Source organism: Panthera tigris, chromosome B4, assembly GCF_018350195.1.
Source record: "Panthera tigris isolate Pti1 chromosome B4, P.tigris_Pti1_mat1.1, whole genome shotgun sequence".
NCBI lineage: Eukaryota > Metazoa > Chordata > Mammalia > Carnivora > Felidae > Panthera > Panthera tigris.
The window spans coordinates 122,258,359-122,277,423 of NC_056666.1; the positions used below are offsets into that span (position 1 = coordinate 122,258,359).

The 19,065-nt window shown below is 41.1% G+C and overlaps 1 long non-coding RNA gene across 2 annotated transcripts; it reads right to left on the bottom strand.

Annotated features, from left to right (window-relative positions):
• Nucleotides 1–6,765: 6,765 nt before the first annotated feature.
• On the bottom strand, nucleotides 6,766–18,732 carry LOC122240444. Of its 2 annotated transcripts, none has more exons than XR_006220188.1 (3): nucleotides 18,671–18,732; nucleotides 13,551–13,651; nucleotides 6,766–7,283 (listed from the first exon to the last, which is right to left on the bottom strand). It is a non-coding gene; the product is annotated as an uncharacterized LOC122240444 (long non-coding RNA). The 2 variants fall into 2 exon arrangements; XR_006220189.1 differs by lacking the exon at nucleotides 6,766–7,283 and adding an exon at nucleotides 11,749–11,871.
• Between the last annotated feature and the right edge of the window lie 333 nt (nucleotides 18,733–19,065).

Here is a 19,065-nt window from a genome sequence, read left to right on the forward strand (position 1 = left end):
GGCCTGGGGTGAGGAGTGGGGGTAGGAGTGGGGGCCGTCAGAGAGGATGGGTGGTCCAAGCTTGTGAACACTCCCACAGACTGAGAGTCAGCTTCTTTACTCAGTTTCTCCTTTAAACCTCACAACAAACCTGTATGTTACATATAACTGTTTCCATTTTCCAGATGATGAAATAGAAGGGTCTGGAGACTACTTCCCAAATGTTCATAAAGATGAATACCAGAGAATAAATAAGGATGGCAATAATAGAATACCATAATTCAAAGGCATGGCAAAAGAGGGTAATTGACTAAAACCAGGTTGCTGGGCCAGAGTCTCAACATAAGTAAAGCAAGAGACGAACATCAACTCTATATTCCAGGCTGGAGTGAGTAGTGTTCTAAAAACACCAAAAGGCCTCATCCGAAGTCTTTGGGGTGGGGAAAAGTTAGGGAATGTCTGCAGTAGCTAAGAAAACCTCCTTACGTTATCCCACATCTGTCTTTTCCCCGGTCCAACTCAATCCAGGAGAGAAGGCAGCACTCATAAGAGGCCGCTGAGTAAACAGAGACTGCCTAGTTTCAGTACAGCTCATATTAAATAAGAGAACAAACTCAAACACAGGGAGAGGACAATACCAAGTGATGCAAATCAGTCAGCTTTATGTTATCATACTGAAAGACTAATATTACCCATTCGTTAGGAAACAAAAGCCGGGGCGAGTGAACGTACCAGTCAACCCTTAGATTTTCTTGCCTTCCAGGAAAGAGTTACATATGTCAACATTGACTCAGCAGGGCTGGTTGCTATTTAGAAAGAAAGCCATGTTACACCCACTAAGGTTTTTGTTCAATTTATGACAATATTGCCCGAAAAACATCAGCTTCCGCATAGTTAAAATTACGATCTGAGTTGAGGCAAACAAAAAATTTTTTCCCACTTTCCCAAAAATTACATCCTTCTCTCTCTGTTTAATTTTATAAAGGACTCTAATATATTTTGTTTCTTAAATGTCAGTTGAGACTCTGAGATAAAAATGCAAAGAAGTTTATCAGCTCCTATAACAGAGATTGGGCTTGCCTTAGGCGTGTCTCGACTGGCAGTTCCAGTGATGTCGCCAGGCCCTGGTTTTCCTGTCTCTGAGATCTTCTCTCCTCTCTGTTGGCTCCCTTCTCTTGCTGTCACAAGATGGCTGAAGCAGCCCCAAACTTCATACTTCTCACCCTCATATCTAGTAGGAAAGGCAAGCCTTTTCCCCAAGAGAACCTACAAAAGGTTCTGAGACTGTTATAGCTTTGCACTGTGCCCACCCTGGAAGAAAACAATCATTATGGCCACAGGAATGCAATATGTTGACAAAATCCAGGGAAGGGAGAGGTAAACGATAAATACAGAGTGTTCATGAAATACGGTTCAAGGGTCCTTCAAAGGAAAAAAGGAAGAGAATAAAAGCAAATCAAGCTGGTCTTTAAGGGAATGTTAGGTGAGAAAGAGTGTCACCATTCTTATAGAGGTTGACTTATAGCAGTCACACTACTTCAATAGCAAGCTTTATTTTATTTTTTTAAGTTTATTTATTTATTTTGAGATGGGGGGAGAGGCAGAGAGAGGGGGAGAGAGAATCCCAAACAGGCTCAGTGCTGGCAGTAAGGAGCCCAACGTGGGGCTCAAACTCCCGAACTATGAGATCATGACTTGAGCCGAAATCAAGAGTCAGATGCTTAACTGACTGAGCCACTCAGGTGCCCCAACAAGCTTTATTTTCAAATGATGTTTTCCTTGTTTTTACAAATGTCACTTTTTCTATTCACTTATTCTCAGAACCCTTCACCAGATTTTTCTTCTTTGTCGTTCCCTTGAGTGTGAGTGTACTTAAAGACCTGCCCTGGGGATTCTCTTATCATTGTGTGTATACATCTATGCATAAATCCATCCACTTCCATGGCTTCAAGCACTGTTCAAATCCATACCTCAAATTCAGATTCCCTCTTTGGTGCTCCCAAAGAACACCCCTTTCTTGGACTCTCAAGTTGCACTCATCTAATATTTATTAAGCACCTGCAATATGCCATTCACCACTTGATATGTTAGGGTAACAACAAAGCAAAAGTAGGATGTCATTCCTGCCTAGTACTCATTCCGGCATGGAAGGTCAGAAGTAGGTGAGTAATTGCAAATGTAATTAGTGCTACGAAAAGAGAACAGGATGGACTGGTGGTCTCTAAACCCATTCTGTGAACTGCTTGCTGGAAGCTTATTAATTTTTTATTTTCTTTTGGGCATATACATTTAAGACTACAGTTTTAGCTGCATCCCTTAAGTTTTGCAATAAGTGTTTTCCTTCCCAAGTTCTAAATATTTTAAGTTTTCACTATATTCCTTGTTTCTAACATAGTAGGGATGTTTTTTAAAGTTGGAAAGAGGGATAATCTTTTTTTCTAATTGTTTTGTTTTGTGGTTGAAGAATGTGGTCTGTGTAATATTAATTCTGGTATTTATTAAGTTTTCATTTGTGACCTTCTACAGACTCATATTTTGTAAATTTCCATATAGCTTTAAAAGACATATTCTATAATTATTTTATGCAGGATTATTTGTATATATTCATTATATCACCTTTGATCTTGTATTATACATGGATTAAAATTGCCCATGTAAGTTACAGATTTGTCAATTTCTCTCTGCAATTTATTCAGTTTTTGCTCTATACAGTGTTAAGGGTTATTTTCTTAGGGAAATATAGATTCATGATTTATATATTTCTGGTGAATCATTTTCTATGTAATGATAATTTTTTTTTAATGTTTATTTATTTTTGAGAGAGACAGAGACAGAATGTGAGTGGGTTAGGGGCAGAGAGAGAGGGAGACACAGAAGCAGAAGCAGGCTCCAGGCTCTGAGCTGTCAGCACAGAGCCCGACGCGGGGCTCGAACCCACGAGCCGTGAGATCATGACCTGAGCCGAAGTCGGACGCTCAACTGACTGAGCCACCCAGGTGCCCCTGTAATGATAATTTTTTAAATAATGTTTTTTGACTTAAAGGCTATTTGAAATTTATATGATTATACCAGTTATATTTTGATTTGTAAATGCATGGCATATCTTTTTCTATCCTTTTATATTAAAATTTTCTGCATAACTATGCCTTAGCTACACCTTTTATTTTAAAAAACCACACCTATAACTGAATGTGTGGTTGTACTTGTAGTGTTTGCTCTTAAAATCCAATCTGGAGATTCTGGGAAGATGGTAGTGACAGTGTGGTTTTTTTTAATCTTTTTTGAATCCCCACATTAAAGCAGACACAGCAATTAAATAGCGAAACCAAAGATCCATGTACAAAATTACAATAAAATTAGCAACAACGTATGCCCTAAAGGAGCAAATGGAGACAAGCCAGCAACAGTCACAAGACACACGTGGTATTAGCATCTGTGCAGGACAAAGTAGAGGGAAGCAAATAGGGTTGTGTCTACTGTTGACCAGAACCCCCAAACAACCAACAGTTATTTCCTGGGAAGCACAGAGGGGCAATTTGGACCACCAGACACCACTGAGAATGGATTTTTCTCTCTCTAATCCCAAGTGGTTGAACGAGTTGGAGCACTTTAACCCTTATGAACTTTCAATCCTGAAATGCCCTTCCTTTCAATAAAGAAGCCACGCTGTGGAGAAACTACTAGAAATAGAATAAAGTTGAGCAATTTAAGGAAAATTAAGATGAAAAAAAGAGAAGATTCAGATCCAAGTGGAGTAAGGAAGACAGTCAGGAAATCTTAGGAAACAAGGAGCCATAGTTTTAGACATTACATAAAAATAACAGAAGAGGGAGCTTTGTGACATTAGAATAGCGTCCCTGAATCTTGCCTCATTCTGAAAGGTCAGGATAACCAATTTCACATAAATATGAGCAACAGAGAAGTATTCAAGGGCAAATCCCATGTAAAGTTATAATAAGAAATGAGGCAACATTTCTAGAGAACATAAATGGAACATAACATTTCTAGAGATGATGAAAGCATGCCTGAAAATTATGTTCACCAACAGATCAACATGCAACTTACCATTTCAAACTTAATTAAAAGACACCAAGAAAATTATACAGGATATTAAAAAATAACATAAATCAGAATTTTTCAAGCTGAGACCTGAAATGACAGAACTCAGGAAAGTATCAAAAATAAGAGAAAATATGCTTTAAGAAATTAAGACCAAAATAGAAGGATACAGTGTAGAAAAAATACACAGCAAATGAATGAAAGGAAATAGAAAATGAAAACTATTTTTTTTTTTAATCAGGGGAAATAAAGATACTACAAAGCTTCAAGAGAAAGTGACAAATACAAAAATGGACAAAGAAGATCTAACATACAGATACTAGGAGTCCCTGATGAATAAAACCAGAGCAAAAGACTAGGACATGTGCAGATTTTTTAATTAAAAAAAAAAAAAATCTGAAATAAAAAAAAAAAAAAAAAAACTTGTCACTACCTGACACTATTGGCTTAAAGTGACCACTATCAAGAAGAATCCTAGAAAAATCAATAAACTTTCAAGAAAAAGGGAAAAAAATCCTTTGGGCATCTACTAAAAAAGATCATGTGATTTATAATGGAAATAAATTAGAATTATACCAGACTTTTGACAGGAAAGTATTTTATTCCTAAAGAAAATAAATAGCATCACTAAGGTATTTAAAGGATAAAAGTATGAGCAATGGTTTTCATATTTACTAAAACTGACTTTAAAGAATACTGGACACAAATGAACTGTTTGTGAACAACATGCAAGAATGAATGGAATACTGGGGTGCCTGGGTGGCTCAGTCGGTTAAGCAGCCGACTTCAGCTCAGGTCATGAGCTCGCGGTCCGTGAGTTCGAGCCCCGCATCGGGCTCTGTGCTGATGGCTCAGAGCCTGGAGCCTGCTTCCGATTCTGTGTCTCCCTCTCTCTCTGCCCCTCCCCCGTTCATGCTCTGTCTCTCTCTGTCTCAAAAATGAATAAATGTTAAAAAAAATTTTTTTTTAAAAAAAGAATGAATGGAATACTATTCTAAAGGGCCCTTCCTGAGGAATTTACTACAGAATAAGTTTCAAAGAACCTAAATGAATGAAGGACTAAGACTAAATATGAGCTTGAGGGAGAGAGGATATTATGTAATAGATGGATGCTCAGATAATGTAGATATCATAATGTAGATTAAAATGTGATCATAATGGCAAGAACTATGTCACATACCAAGAACCTGGAGCGAATGTTACGTTTCGTGACAAAACATTTAATTTGAAGTCGTGAACAAGTCAGAGATGCCCCATCACCACTTCTGTTCACTATCACGCCAGGGCTCAAAAGAGGTTTGAGGTTAGGAGCAATTAAGTAACTCTCCCAAGATCAAGGTCAATTGGAGAGTAAGTAATGGAGTTAGGACTTATATCTGCATCTGCAGAACAGCAGCACCTGGTCTCTTACTTACTACTCCACAGTCTCTCCATAAAATATTGTCATTTCTCTGGTTGAAACTGAGATGGTATGTTTTCACCTTAAAATCAGAGTAAAGGAAAAATTATATAATCTGAATAAATTCAAAGCAACCAGTTATCTCTCCCAGAAATATCATTCTAGAACTAAACCAACATCATTGTAATAAACATTTCTAGTCTGCTGCTAAGAAACGCACAGGTGACCAGCAGGTACTTTCAAAACAAAAAAAAAATTTTTTTTAAGTGTGAGAAACTTGGAGACTGTGCTGTGTCCTGAAACATGAGTAAGCCCCTAATGCCCCATTTATGGAGTAGGTCTTGCATTGACACATGAAGAAGTTCTTTTAATTAACTGGATAGGAATTTAATATCTTCACATATGCAAGGCAAGTCGACTTGCCCAGGCAACCAGATACGCCAAGCTTTGTATATTAATTCTGCTCTTTGGCTTCTGAGCGAACTTTCTAAGTCATGGGCATTCAGAGTTGTCTTAAGTAATTGATTTTTTACTCAACTGTTCCTTGGAAAAATTAGGATATGCTAACCAGTGGCAGAGAGCACAAGGTGACCCAGTGAATGAAAAACTAGTAATGATAATAATAATAATAAACCACAAGAGCCCAAATAAAAATAGCCAGGAAATTAATTTGCTGAATATCATGTGGTCCTTACTAAATGTGGACAAAGACATCTTGAGAACCTTGCCAACAGGTGAAACTCGCAATTAGGATACCATGCAAGTGCATAGCTGTTCTTGTACGACTTTTTCCGAAACCATTTCCAGGGGTGCCCATACTCAGCTAGTTTTTGTGTTCATCTTAGGGGTCCCTTGAATTCTCAGTTTAACAAAATTGAGGACATTTTTTCCTAAAAATAGAACATTATTTCATCTGATATTTTCCTTGAAGAAATTTAAGAGTGTCACACTTAGGATACACAGAACACTTCCTACAACATTTCTTAACTGTATCATTTATACCTTTAGCATTTTATTACCACTTTATTCAATGTATTTCACTAGGGTCACAAACTCTGTCTCTGTGTATGAAATTATATAACCCTAAGAGTAACTGTCATAATTCTGATTTATTTGTAAATTATCTCCCCATCAAAATTCATTTATGATTCTTTATGCAAAAGCGCTACAAAACTTGTCTGCTTATATTCCTGTCTTTCGTAAAACTTGACAGTGATTACTATCCAGGGGAGACTTGTAGTAAAATAGTCTTTGAGTGGAAATAAGTTTGTTTATTTTTTTAAGATTTAACTCTGCTTTATATACTAAATTCTGATTTTTCCCCTCATTCAACAAATGTTTATTGAGTCTGTACCGTGTGCTGGGAACACGTTAATATTCTATTCTTCGTAAAGCAATTTTTTCACAGAATTACAAAAAACAAGATCACAGAATTTCACAGATGGGAGGTGCCTCGGGTTACTCATTCAACACACCGATTTTAGAGAAGATGAGGGGATTTCGCAAGAGATTGCAAAAGTAAGTTTGCAAAAATAGTGTGGAGCCTAAGGGAAATTAGCGGGTTGGTGCCGCGATGGGACTGACCCCCAGATCTCTTGACTTCGGTGCCAGGACTTCCCCTGTCATGAGTGACTTCTTAGAATTTCTAGGATGTTTGTAGACGAGAAGGCCATCAGAGCGTGCCATGTACTGCGCCTGGAAACGGTTACTGGTTATTTCTGGTCACAGTGCCTCTACTTCAACAGAAGAGAAATAAATCCGCACGAAGAATGTTTATGATCACAGCCGAGAAACTTGAAATTGCGTGCACGCGTTGATTCAATAATTCTACTTTTAGGGGTGTATCCTAGGGAAATAATGAGAGATACACACAAAGATTCATGTGCAAGTTTATTATTGCAGGCCTTTTATCAAAATGTCCCACCGTAAGTTATGTGACACCTATCCAGTAGAATACAATGCAGTTTGAAAGGATGTGGAGTCGTGGGGCAAAATTCACTTAGTATAATGTTAAGTTTTTAAAAGGTACATTGCCTACAGTCTAATTTCAGTTTAATAAAATGAAATTGGATGTGCGAGGTGGTACCTTTCGGTCTGAAAAAAGTAGACCAAACTTGTAAGTGTGATTATAACCACACTGATGAGTTGGGTCTGTTTTTTGAGTAATAGAATTACCAGTGTTTTTAATTTTCTTCTTTTATTTTTTCTGCATATCTAATTTTATAAAACAAACACATATGCACGTATAAAAGTAGAGGGAAAAGAAATGTTATCTTAAGAATACCTTCTATTCAAGGTACACTGGCCAGTGGCCAAGCTGAACAGCCACCCACAAGAAAACAAATTTGAGTTAAGTGAAGCCATGATACCCCTCTATTTCAAACTTTTGGATGGTCTCTTCATGGCTGGTCTGCTGTAAGGCTGTCTTTCCTATCTGGATAGAAACGGGGGCAGGGGGCACCCACAGAACCATAAAGGCTTCAAGAAGATAACCCTTGGCAGCCTGGCCACGTGGTCCCTGCAGGCAGCTGTGCCCTTCCTGCTCCACACGCTCTCCGCCTGCCCGCCCTGGCCTTGAGACCACGAGGCTAATCCCATCATGCCCTTGCATACCTGGTTATGACCCCAGGTCCTCCCATGCCACCCTGACTCTCACCCCTATGCATCTCTGTGCATCCCCTAATCTGACCCAATCTCGCGTGCTCCTTCATGACTCCAGACGCTTCTACTGCAGCCTGGGAAAGGCTGTTTGGTCAGCGGCAGCATGCCCTACATTGGCCACCTCTTCTTTGAGCGTCTCCTTCACTTTTGTTCTTTAACTGAAGCCTGACTGTCCCCTGGAGCCATCCTTTAGTTGAGAGGGACTGGTGTTTTTCTTTTAATTTTTTTGAATACTTATTTTTGAGAGAGAGACAAAGCACACGCAGGGGAGGGGCAGAGAGAGAGAGGAAGACAGAATCTGAAGCAGGCTCCAGGCTCCAAGCTGTCAGCACAGAACCTAACACGAGGCTCAAACCCACTAACCGTGAGATCATGACCTGAGCCAAAGTCGGACACTTAACTGACTGAGCCACCCAGGCGCCCCAGAGAGGGGCTGTTTTCTCATTCTCTACCACCGGCTGGAGGGTGAGTTACCTCTGTGTTTCTCACTGTGGCTTGTGAAACATTGTCGCCCTCCACCCCCTCCCCTCCAAAATACCAATTCCGGTGGAGTTCAGCCATCAACATGTACCCTGTCTTGGGAATATATTTCTTTAATGCGCGGCATTGTTAGTTTCAAACCTGATGGCATGACAACGCTTCTAAAACACGTACATCGAGTGAACCCACACATGAGGCCTCCCCACACTGTAGGTCCCAGAGTTAGTGCCACCGTACATCAAGTTGTGCCATCGTAGCCGGGGAAAAATGAAACCAATCATACTGTTGAAATGGTTGAAAGAGGAAAGGGTTTAATGCAGAGCAGACTGCCCCACTGACTACTGTGTCCCAGAGGATTCAGAAAGGAAATGAGCGGCTGTCCCATCAGGAGTGAGCCAAAGAGAGAGCCCTGGGGACCTCGGCCCCCGCAGTTCCCGATGGCCCAGGCACACAGCAGACCCTCCACACATGCTTATCAGCTGACTCAACAACGGATTTCAGTGCCACTCCACACAATTTAAACTAGTTTAGCCTACAAATTCCTAAAGGCTGACATTTCCCGTTCACTAATTCACAACTTAGCAGGTCATGTGATCTTTGTGTGCAACTAGTTTACTTCAAGACTGGACTGGGTAGGGTCTGTCCCAAAGAATAGAAAACAGATGGACTTAAGAGCTAAGAAATGATTGTTTACTTATAACTCCCAAATTAAAGTCTAAAGCAAAAGCACACCCTGATCATATGGTACTTTCATCCGATTGGATGACTGTCTCCATCTCTATGTTTCTCCTCCTCTCCTTTATTTATCTGGCTACCTGGGCACACGGAACCAAGAACATTGCCACTCGTTCTCTACAGTACTTGCTGTCCTCCAGCAAATACTTATCAAGTGAGCTCCATGTGGCAGGTGCTATGGGAAGTGTCAGGGATGTGACAATAAATAAAACTGATTATGTCCCTGACCTGTTTACCTTTTACCAAAGTGGCAGATAAGTGCCTCACAATATTTTGATTCTATTTCTTATTTTTTTAACTAATTAATTTATTTTGAGAGAGAGAGTGTGTGTGCATGTGTTTGTGTTGTGTTTGTGTGTGTGTGTGTGTGTGTGTGTGTGTGAGAGAGAGAGAGAGAGAGAGAGAGAGAGAGAGAATCCCAAGCAGGCTCCATACTTTCAGAACAGAGCCCAAAGTGGGGTTCAATCTCATGAACTATGAGATCATGCCTTGAGCCGAAATCAAGAGTTGGATGCTTAACTGAGCACCCAGGAGCCCCTATTTTGATTCTATTTCATCCTGTTCCATTTTAATAGATTTAGAGTTACATTAAAAAGTGATAAAAACCATTTTAACAATAATTGAACATTAACAAAGTAGTTTTACACCCAGTATCTTATTTGACGCTCAAAAAAAGTCCCATGGAGTAGGAAAGGGGAGGCTAGTTTTACTGACACCATTTTACAGATGACACAGGCAAAGCATTGAACAGAATGATATTAGCTGGAGTCATTCCGAGGGTACATAGAAACTAAAACACACATCGGGTGGGGGGCATGGCAAGTGGGAAAGGGAGAAGACAGGGGTTAGCATCTGCTAGAGAAAATACAGTCCAGACGCACTGCCTGCCATCACCCTTCAAAATTTCTTAGACTGGTTTGTTAGTTGATTTGTTTGAGTTTTACAGGACTCATGCCATTGTCACATGCTATTGACCTCCATGCCTGAACATCTTGCCTTGGAAGGTCTGTTGACCAAAGCTACCTTTGATCATCCTTTTTTAATATTTCGTTTTATTTTTTTTAATTTTAGAGAGACAGAGAGAGAGCACAAACGAGGGAGGGACAGAAGAGAGGGAGAGACAGAGAGAGATTCCCAAACAGCCTTCACATTAGCCCACCACCCTGCAATCATGACCTGAGTGGAAATCAAGACTCAGACGCTCAACAGACAGAGCCCCCATATGGGCCCCTACCTTTGATCACCCTAAACAGATATCCTCTCGCTGACTTTTGGTGGGAGACCCCTGGTAGGGTGTAATCCATCAGCTTTACAAGCAGAGAACAGCATGTTTGTCCAGACAAGTTTGCCAACATCCTCTGAGTTTACGCTCCTTGAATACAGGCACTGTGTCTTCCTTCTATTAACTCCCACCAAAAGCTTCTAAAAGCACCAAACAAGTGATTACTGAAGAGGTCTCTTTAAGATCAAATCACCATAATTGAATACAAAAATATATTTTCATTTGGAAATGATGCCAAAGCTCTGAAAACTAGACATCCAAAATAGAAGGAAGAAATCTTATAAAACTCAATCTGCAGGGCTGGTTGTATTTATGTGTGTATCTTTCATGTTGCAGGGCAGATGGCCTAGTCCTGGACCGTCCAGCTGAGTGCTATTATTCAAGAGAACGTGCATGCACTGTGTTACCAGAGAAGTCGGGGAGGGGAAATTTCTATTAGATTATCTAGTCTGAGCAGCCCCTTCTGCAAAGTTCTTTTTGTCTGTTGTCAAAGTGGCTGTGTTTGTATCTCTTTGTGGTTTTTAAATTCTAAAGAAATTTAAAAAAATAATATAAAGGAAAGCAAAGGAACGTCAACTTGGTTAAGGTAAGCGTGTGCAAAAGTGGGGCCATCTCTTCCATTCCTGTATAGATTTGGGGTGTAAAAACATCAGTCAGTCGGAACCCAGGTTAGTCTTGAATGTTTCTTGCTTACCTTGACTATTTAAACTTTCTAAGTTGGTTCTTTTCTGTTCTTCATCTTTTTTTAAAAAAAAAAAAAGTAGAGTATTTTTAGATTAAAGAAATAACATATTTTGTGAACAGGTGGGGAGCTAGAAAATTCCAGTCACCAGGTGTCACACTATCAAACAGCAGGTGTAAAAAGTGGAAAAATAACATTCTAGGGTATCTGGGGAAAATTCCAAGAAAGACCAGACAGTTATTATCCTAACCCCTGGCAGCCATTTCGCTTTGCAACTTAACTACAAAGAAAATATGACTATTAAAAAGATATATGCTAATTAGGAGCACCTTCTAATCCAAACCCAGGGAGAAGCATATAGAGAGCAGAGTAGAAGCACACAGTGCCTGTTTCCAGCGTCCCCAGCTTTTTTCTAAGGTTATTCTCAGAGGCAGGGCCCGTCCATCGTTCACTCGCCTGTGGAAAGACTTCCAGTCTCAGAATGTTTTCACTTCCAGAAACTGTCCTTGGTTCCAGTCAATTCACCAACACTGTTTCAGGTAGTAAGGGATCGGCAACAATGAAAATAGACACTGGCCTCATATTACTGAGCGTCTAATGAAAAGATAGACAACACACATTCAACAAACATTCATTGAGTGCCTACTGTGGGCCAGGCCCTATTCCCGTGATACACATTAACATGGTACATATCAAAACCAGGTACTGAGGAGGGAAAAGAGGAGTTGTAGTGTGTGTGTGTGTGTGTGTGTGTGTGTGTGTGAATTTATGCAAGTTACAAGCACATAAGCAGTATCACAATTGTTCATAAATTGGATTCGAGTTATTAAAAAATAATAACAAATGACATTTCAATCATGATTTACAGTCTACGAAGCACCTTCACATCAGGATATTATCGGATGCTCAAAGAAGTCCCTTTGGATGGGGAGGACAGCTAGTTTTAATGACTTCTTTTTTTTAAATTTTTTAAATTTATTTTTGAGACAGAGAGAGAGGAACACAAGCAGACGAGGAGCAGAGAGAGGGAGACACAGAATCCGAAGCAGGATGTAGGGTCTGAGCTGTCAGCATAGAGCCTGACATGGGGCTCAAACTCTCAAACTGTGACATCATGACCTGAGCCAAAGTCGGACACTTAACCAACTGAGGTGCCCCTTAATGACTTCTTTGTACAGATGACAAATGCAAAGAATCAGTAACTGGCATAAAGTTATAAACACATGACCTGGAAGGTACAGCAAATTCAGCAAGGGGCTGCCTCTAGGGAGGGAGGAAAGATGAGGCGTGAGGTGGGCAAAAGGAACCAAGGTGACTTGAAGTTTGTCGGCAACGTTCCATTTCTTCTATTTAAATGAAATCTGAAGCTGAAGGGGCAAAAAGTGAACTTCAGTTAATTCTTGGTGATGAGTAAACAGTTCCCCTATGTGATACTGCTTTTCTGCATTTTGAAAAAAAAAATCTTTCAAATAACAAAGAAGGAAAAAACTATGACAAAAAGGGAATTGATAGCATTTTAAGAATGCTTACACTTCCCTCCCTGTTGTCACCATGTACTGCAAGAATTAAATGTCATAGAGAAATGGAGTTTGTAGCCTGCATTAGTATTGGTGATTAGCATCTAATAAGCTGTCTTTTCTTTTTGTTTTCTTTTTCATTTCCTTTCCTTTGCTTTTCCCCTTCTTTTCTTTGTCCCTACATTCAGCAAATACATTACTCTGATTTATATAACCATTACAGCAAGTAGTTTACAGGTCTTGTAATCCTGATTGTAATCTTGAGCATCCTGAATGCAGGTCTCCTGTCTCAGTCACCCTTGTATATTCAAGGACTGGCACCATGATTTGTTAACAGGTATGTAATAAATGTTTGTTGCAAAATACACACACACACACACACACACACACTCACACACCACAAAAACCACCAGTAGGGATCAAGCTCACCATATCTTTTAAGTGTGGCTGTCTTAATTATAAGTCCTCCCAAACTTGTAAGCAACATTGCGTGGCATTATAGTTGGAGAAAAACGAAGACTTGGTATTGATTTTTTCCCCCAATCCGAAGAGAGTGCAGGTGTTTAAGCATTTATGAAATTGATTGACTCCCCCTAGCAGCCAATTGATAATACGTTTAAGCTTCGGAGTGAGGCTGTAAAAGGTTTGATTATATTAACAATACTAATAGTCATGGGTTCATAAATCTTAAGAGAAGGGATGCATATGTCACATACACTGCATGAAAAAGTTGTCCTTTTATCATGGATAACTCACTATTGTGTGGAGACCTAGTTGATCAGCTCTTCCATTATTTGAATAAGTATCTGATGTCTTGTTTTCTTTCAAGAAGGCAGGTGCAGGATGAAGCAGGAAGCCTGCCAAGAAAGATGATAAATTACCATTTGGTGCCTGCGACCAGAGCCCTATGATTGCAGGCTGCCAGGAATTAAGAGGAAAGTAACCAGAAACTAGGAGGGAAATGACTTCTGACTACAACTCCAGAGGTGTTTACTTTCTGTCTTCATGATCTTTGTGGTATTTCAAGGGTCTCTGTTAGCTTTGTAACCTGCAAATGAAGGGCTGTTTTAAAACAATCATACGCTACCACAAAATGCTATGTTACACCTGCCAAAGTCAAATAAAAAATCAGAGTTGAGAGAGAACCGGTCACTGAAAGCAAATAAATGTCCTAAGTAGGCAAATGACAGGGTAAAGCGAAGGTGAAGTGTGGCTGGAGCTTTGTTTGAGAGCAAGCATCTGGGCTGGCCTCGGGGGAAGCCTCTGGTGTGGCTGCTCCCACCAGTTGCACTGAAGAGGGGCACACTCATTTTGTGTTTCATCTTCCGAAACTCAGAAAAAAATTAAGAACAGTAAGTAGCAATCGCAATCATGGTCTTCGGAATCAGTCTGCTCCATTCTCATCTGTCCGCCCACAGGTTATCTTTTCTGTTATCCTATGACAAGTTTATAAACCAGTTTTTAATATTCATGCAATGACTATTGGAATCACCACGGGCAATGGCTGTTCTTCGTTGGTTAAATTCAACAAGGATTTATTGAGCCTCTAAAAAGTGCCTGGCGCTCAGCTGGGTGCTGGAGATACATGGACAGAAGACCCAGAACTTCCCCTGAAGTAATGGTGTGGTGGGGGAGAGACAAAGTCAATGCAATATGCTCAGCACGGTTGTTATGGTACCAGGGTGTCATGGGAAAGCACGGAAGTTGTCCCTTGGGAACCAAGTGAGCTCAGGAAAGGGCTCCCAAGAGTGGTGATGTTCAGACGTCCCCTGGCAAAGGGTGGAGGAGGGGAGGTCCTCTGGGTGCTGGGGAAAGAATGAGCTAGAGATGTCGACATGAACAGCATAACCCTTTTTAGCATCTCAGCTTTATGTCTGCAGCTCAGGATAAAAGTGTGGATGGTGAGCTACGAAATGAGAGCTTCTCAGGGTTTCATGACAAAGGATTCTGGATTTCAGACTAAGGACTTTAGACTTTATACTGAAATTAAGAAGAAGTCCCTAAAGGATTTGAGCAGAGGAGCCATGTGGCCCATAAGCATTTGGCAGCAAATATTTATAATATAATATGGTGGGCACTGTGAGAGAAACACGATCGAAGTACTATGCAAACATAAAAAAGCAGCTCTTTGCCCTGGGGGTGGAGAGAGGTAGGGCAAAGTAGTTACACTTCAGATGGGTTTTAGTGGACCAGTAGGAGTATACCAGACACAAAGGGAATGGAAAGCATTTCCAGTAGATTGGGGTGGGGGTGTTGGGGAAAGATTAAGAAAGAGAGAGAGAAAGGGAGGGAGGGAGGGAGGGAAGGAGAAAAGGAAGGAAGGAGGGAGGGAGGAAGAGAGGAAGGAAGAAAGGAAGGAAGAAGGAAAGAAGGAGGTGGGGAGAGAGAGAGGGAAGAAAGGAAGGAAGGAAGGAAGAAGGAAAGAAGGAGGTGGGGAGAGAGGGAGGGAGGGAGGGAAGGAAGGAAGGAAGGAAGGAAGGAAGGAAGGAAGGAAGGAAAGAAGGAAGGAAGGAAGGAAGGAAGGAAGGAAGGAAGGAAGGAAGGAAAGGAAAATTTCTAGAGAGCTGTGAAAAACTAAAGAAACCTCCGATTAGATTATGATTCTTGGTTTTCTGTTCTCAATAATCTTACAAAATTTAGGTCTTAAAAATGAAAGCAAAATCCCAAACATGTCGGCTTGATACGTAAAAGGAGCTGTAACCAGTACTCACTTTATTCAAACTGAGCCTATTGCTGTTCTTTAGTTACAGCAGTAGCAAAAGTGAGATCATTTTGACAGTTTCCTGGAGTAGGGTAGGAAAGAATTGTGAAATAGAGGACAAAAGCAAGAACCCAGAAATGTGGATCCTATTGTTTCCTCTGCTGGGGACAAAGCAATAATTCTGTAAGTGTTTGTTTTTTTCTCAGCTCTAAATTAGCCAGAGGGTACCTTGTTGTGTGTCACAAAGGGCTGTGTAACTTTCACCAGCCCCAGTGGCCTCCCCTGCAGAGGGGGAGGGAGGGCGTTGGAAATACTCCTCTCCGCTGGAGGGCTCAGCACCTACCCTCGGGGTCTGCACTCGAAGTTGGAAATCACTTGTTACTACATTGAGTACACTAATAGCCTAACCACAGCAACCAGACAAACAAGCCGCTTTGAAATCATCGTCCTTGGGAAAATACAATGTTCAGATGCAACTTTCACACAGCGCTGAGACTGACTGTGTCTCACAGGCAGCCCTAGAGAGTGGCTTTGAATCCGAGGGAGAGCAGGAAAGTGAATCACAGAGGAGCAGAGACCCATCCTCTGTGATCCTGGGTCTGCCTCTGTGCCACTTGTGGGACTCAGCAAGACACTCTGTTTGAGTCTTAGTTTACTCTTCTGTGAAATGGAGACACTGATGCCTATTTCCCTGGGTTTTTATGAGGAGATAAAGAACTATGACCAGCATTTTAGAGACTGTGGAGTAAATAGAAAGTCTGGGTGGATGACGGCGAGGCTGGATTGCTCACACCACGATGAGTAAGAACGAGGGCACTAGCCATCGAAGGAGTCAGTCACTCTGAGCCAGTCTTCGCCACCGGCAGGCTTCAACTGACACTTCCTTCCAGGACGTTCCTTTAATGGTCTCACTTATTTCTGCCATGTTGCTAGCTTTTGATTATTATTTCAGAAATAAACACAGCACTGATGTTGGCCACACTGCTATGACCAACATAATTTTGGCTCCACCACCAACTCTGTGATGTTGGGCGCATCTCTGAACTGTCCTGGCACATTTTCTCATCTATGAAATGAAAGATGCGCACTCTTTAATTTCATGTCTGTCCATCTGTCAACTTTACCAGTATACAGAACGCGGTGACTAAAGCCCTAAGAGGTGAGAATAAAGAGGTGGTGTGAAATTGGATGACTAAATTAAGCATGACGTTGGCGCCGTGGAAGAGGAACACGCTGTCCTGGGCCGTAACATTGACCGTGACTGTGTTATTTCTCCTTCTTCAGCACTGACTCAACGGTGTTGACCTTAAAGAGACACTCATGCAGTCTGCTGAGCTGAACATGTTTAGAACGAGTAAGGAAATGACCAGAACACTGAGTGCCTACTATGTGCCCAGCACTGTGTGAAATCTCTGCACCCTCCCCACGGCCCCCCTGAGCCAACTGACCAAGGACCACAGCGATTTCACACCTTGATAACTGGGAAGCAGCTAATCGGTGATGGTACCAGGGGTCTGCCTCCGACGCTTATGCACCAGTCATTAGGTTGAATTGCCCCGGTGGGAAAACTGGATTTCATTTACTACATTTTACATAAAGAGCACTTTTGTTTTCTTTCATTTTTTTCTTTTTTTAAAAAATGTATTTATTTAAATCCAAGTTAGTCAACATAGTGTCATAATGGTTTCAGGAGTAGAACCCGGTGATTCATCACTTACATACAACACCCAGTGCTCATCCCAACAAGTGTCCTCCTTAATGCCCATCACCCTTTTAGCCCATCTCCCCCATACCCCTCCAACAACCCCCAGTTTGTTCTCTGTATTTAAGGGTCTCTTATGATTTGCCTCCCTCTCTGTTCTTATCTTGTTTTTCCTTCCCTTCCCCTATGTTCATCTGTTGTGTTTCTTAAATTCCACATATGAGTGAAATCATGTATTTGTCTTTCTCTGACTGATGTATTTCACTTAGCATAATACCTCTAGCTCCATGTTTTTGCAAATGGCAAGATCTCATTCTTTTTGATCGCCGAGTAACATTGCATTGTGCCGAGTATGTGTGTGTGTGTGTGTGTGTGTATATATACACACACACACACACACACACACACACCACACCTTCCTTATCCATTCATCAGCCAGTGAACATGTGGAAAGAGCACTCTTCTTTTCTTTTTTTTTTCAATATATGAAATTTATTGTCAAATTGGTTTCCATACAACACCCAGTGCTCATCCCAAAAGGTGCCCTCCTCAATACCCATCACCCACCCTCCCCTCCCTCCCACCCCCCATCAACCCTCAGTTTGTTCTCAGTTTTTAAGAGTCTCCTATGCTTTGGCTCTCTCCCACTCTAACCTCTTTTTTTTTTTTTCCTTCCCCTCCCCCATGGGTTTCTGTTAAGTTTCTCAGGATCCACATAAGAATGAAACCATATGGTATCTGTCTTTCTCTGTATGGCTTATTTCACTTAGCATCACACTCTCCAGTTCCATCCACGTTGCTACAAAGGGCCATATTTCATTCTTTCTCATTGCCACGTAGTACTCCATCGTGTATATAAACCAAAATTTCTTTATCCATTCATCAGTTGATGGCCATTTAGGCTCTTTCCACAATTTGGCTATTGTTGAGAGTGCTGCTATAAACATTGGGGTACAAGTGCCCCTATGCATCAGCACTCCTGTATCCCTTGGGTAAATTCCTAGCAGTGCTATTGCTGGGTCATAGGGTAGGTCTAGTTTTAATTTTCTGAGGAATCTCCACACTGCTTTCCAGAGCGACTGCACCAATTTGCATTCCCACCAACAGGAGCACTCTTCTTTTCTAATGAACAACTTGGGACACATACTGGGGGGACTGCAGTGGTTTCTGTTTCCTACAGAAAGTAGGCTCGTAGAAAGCAGCGTGAGATCAAAACGAGATAGAACTCTCCACTTGGAACTGTTGGTCTCTTTCTTTAGAGAGAATTTAGGGACCGGTCCATCTGAACCTTTCCTTACACCCAGGAGAAAATAGCCCCGGACACGCGGCTGGTGAGAGGCAGAACCACTCAGGCCTCCTGACTGGCCTGGGACCCGCCTTTCTCTGTTTATTGACTGTCACCCAAGCGTACTTTCTGCTCACTATTTGATCACGCTTTCCGCTTCCACGAAATCACAAGTTCATCATACTCACACATGAAGTCGAGTTTTGCTCACTTGTTCCAGCTTATTCTTAAGCTCCCCATGTGTTCCCTGTTAGACACAAAGCAGAAGAGTATTTTTAATGCAGGTTGTTTTCTTTCTTACATCTTAACACCTGCTGATGTTTAGCTGTCAGGATATTAGTCACTCTTTCTATGCTGGCGTGACTCAGTATCGGAGCATCTGACAGCTCAAACTCATGTTTCCAGCCTGGATCCTCCAGGGACCCAGCGGGTGAAGCCTTTTTAACCTTTTAGCCACTGAGGTTAAAAAAAAAAAAAAAAGGTAATAAAAGAATAAGAATGTGTTGCATGTACATAATTTACTACCTAGTGAAACGATAAATAAAATGTTGATGGCTGTAACGATTGCTTTTAGGAATTATTT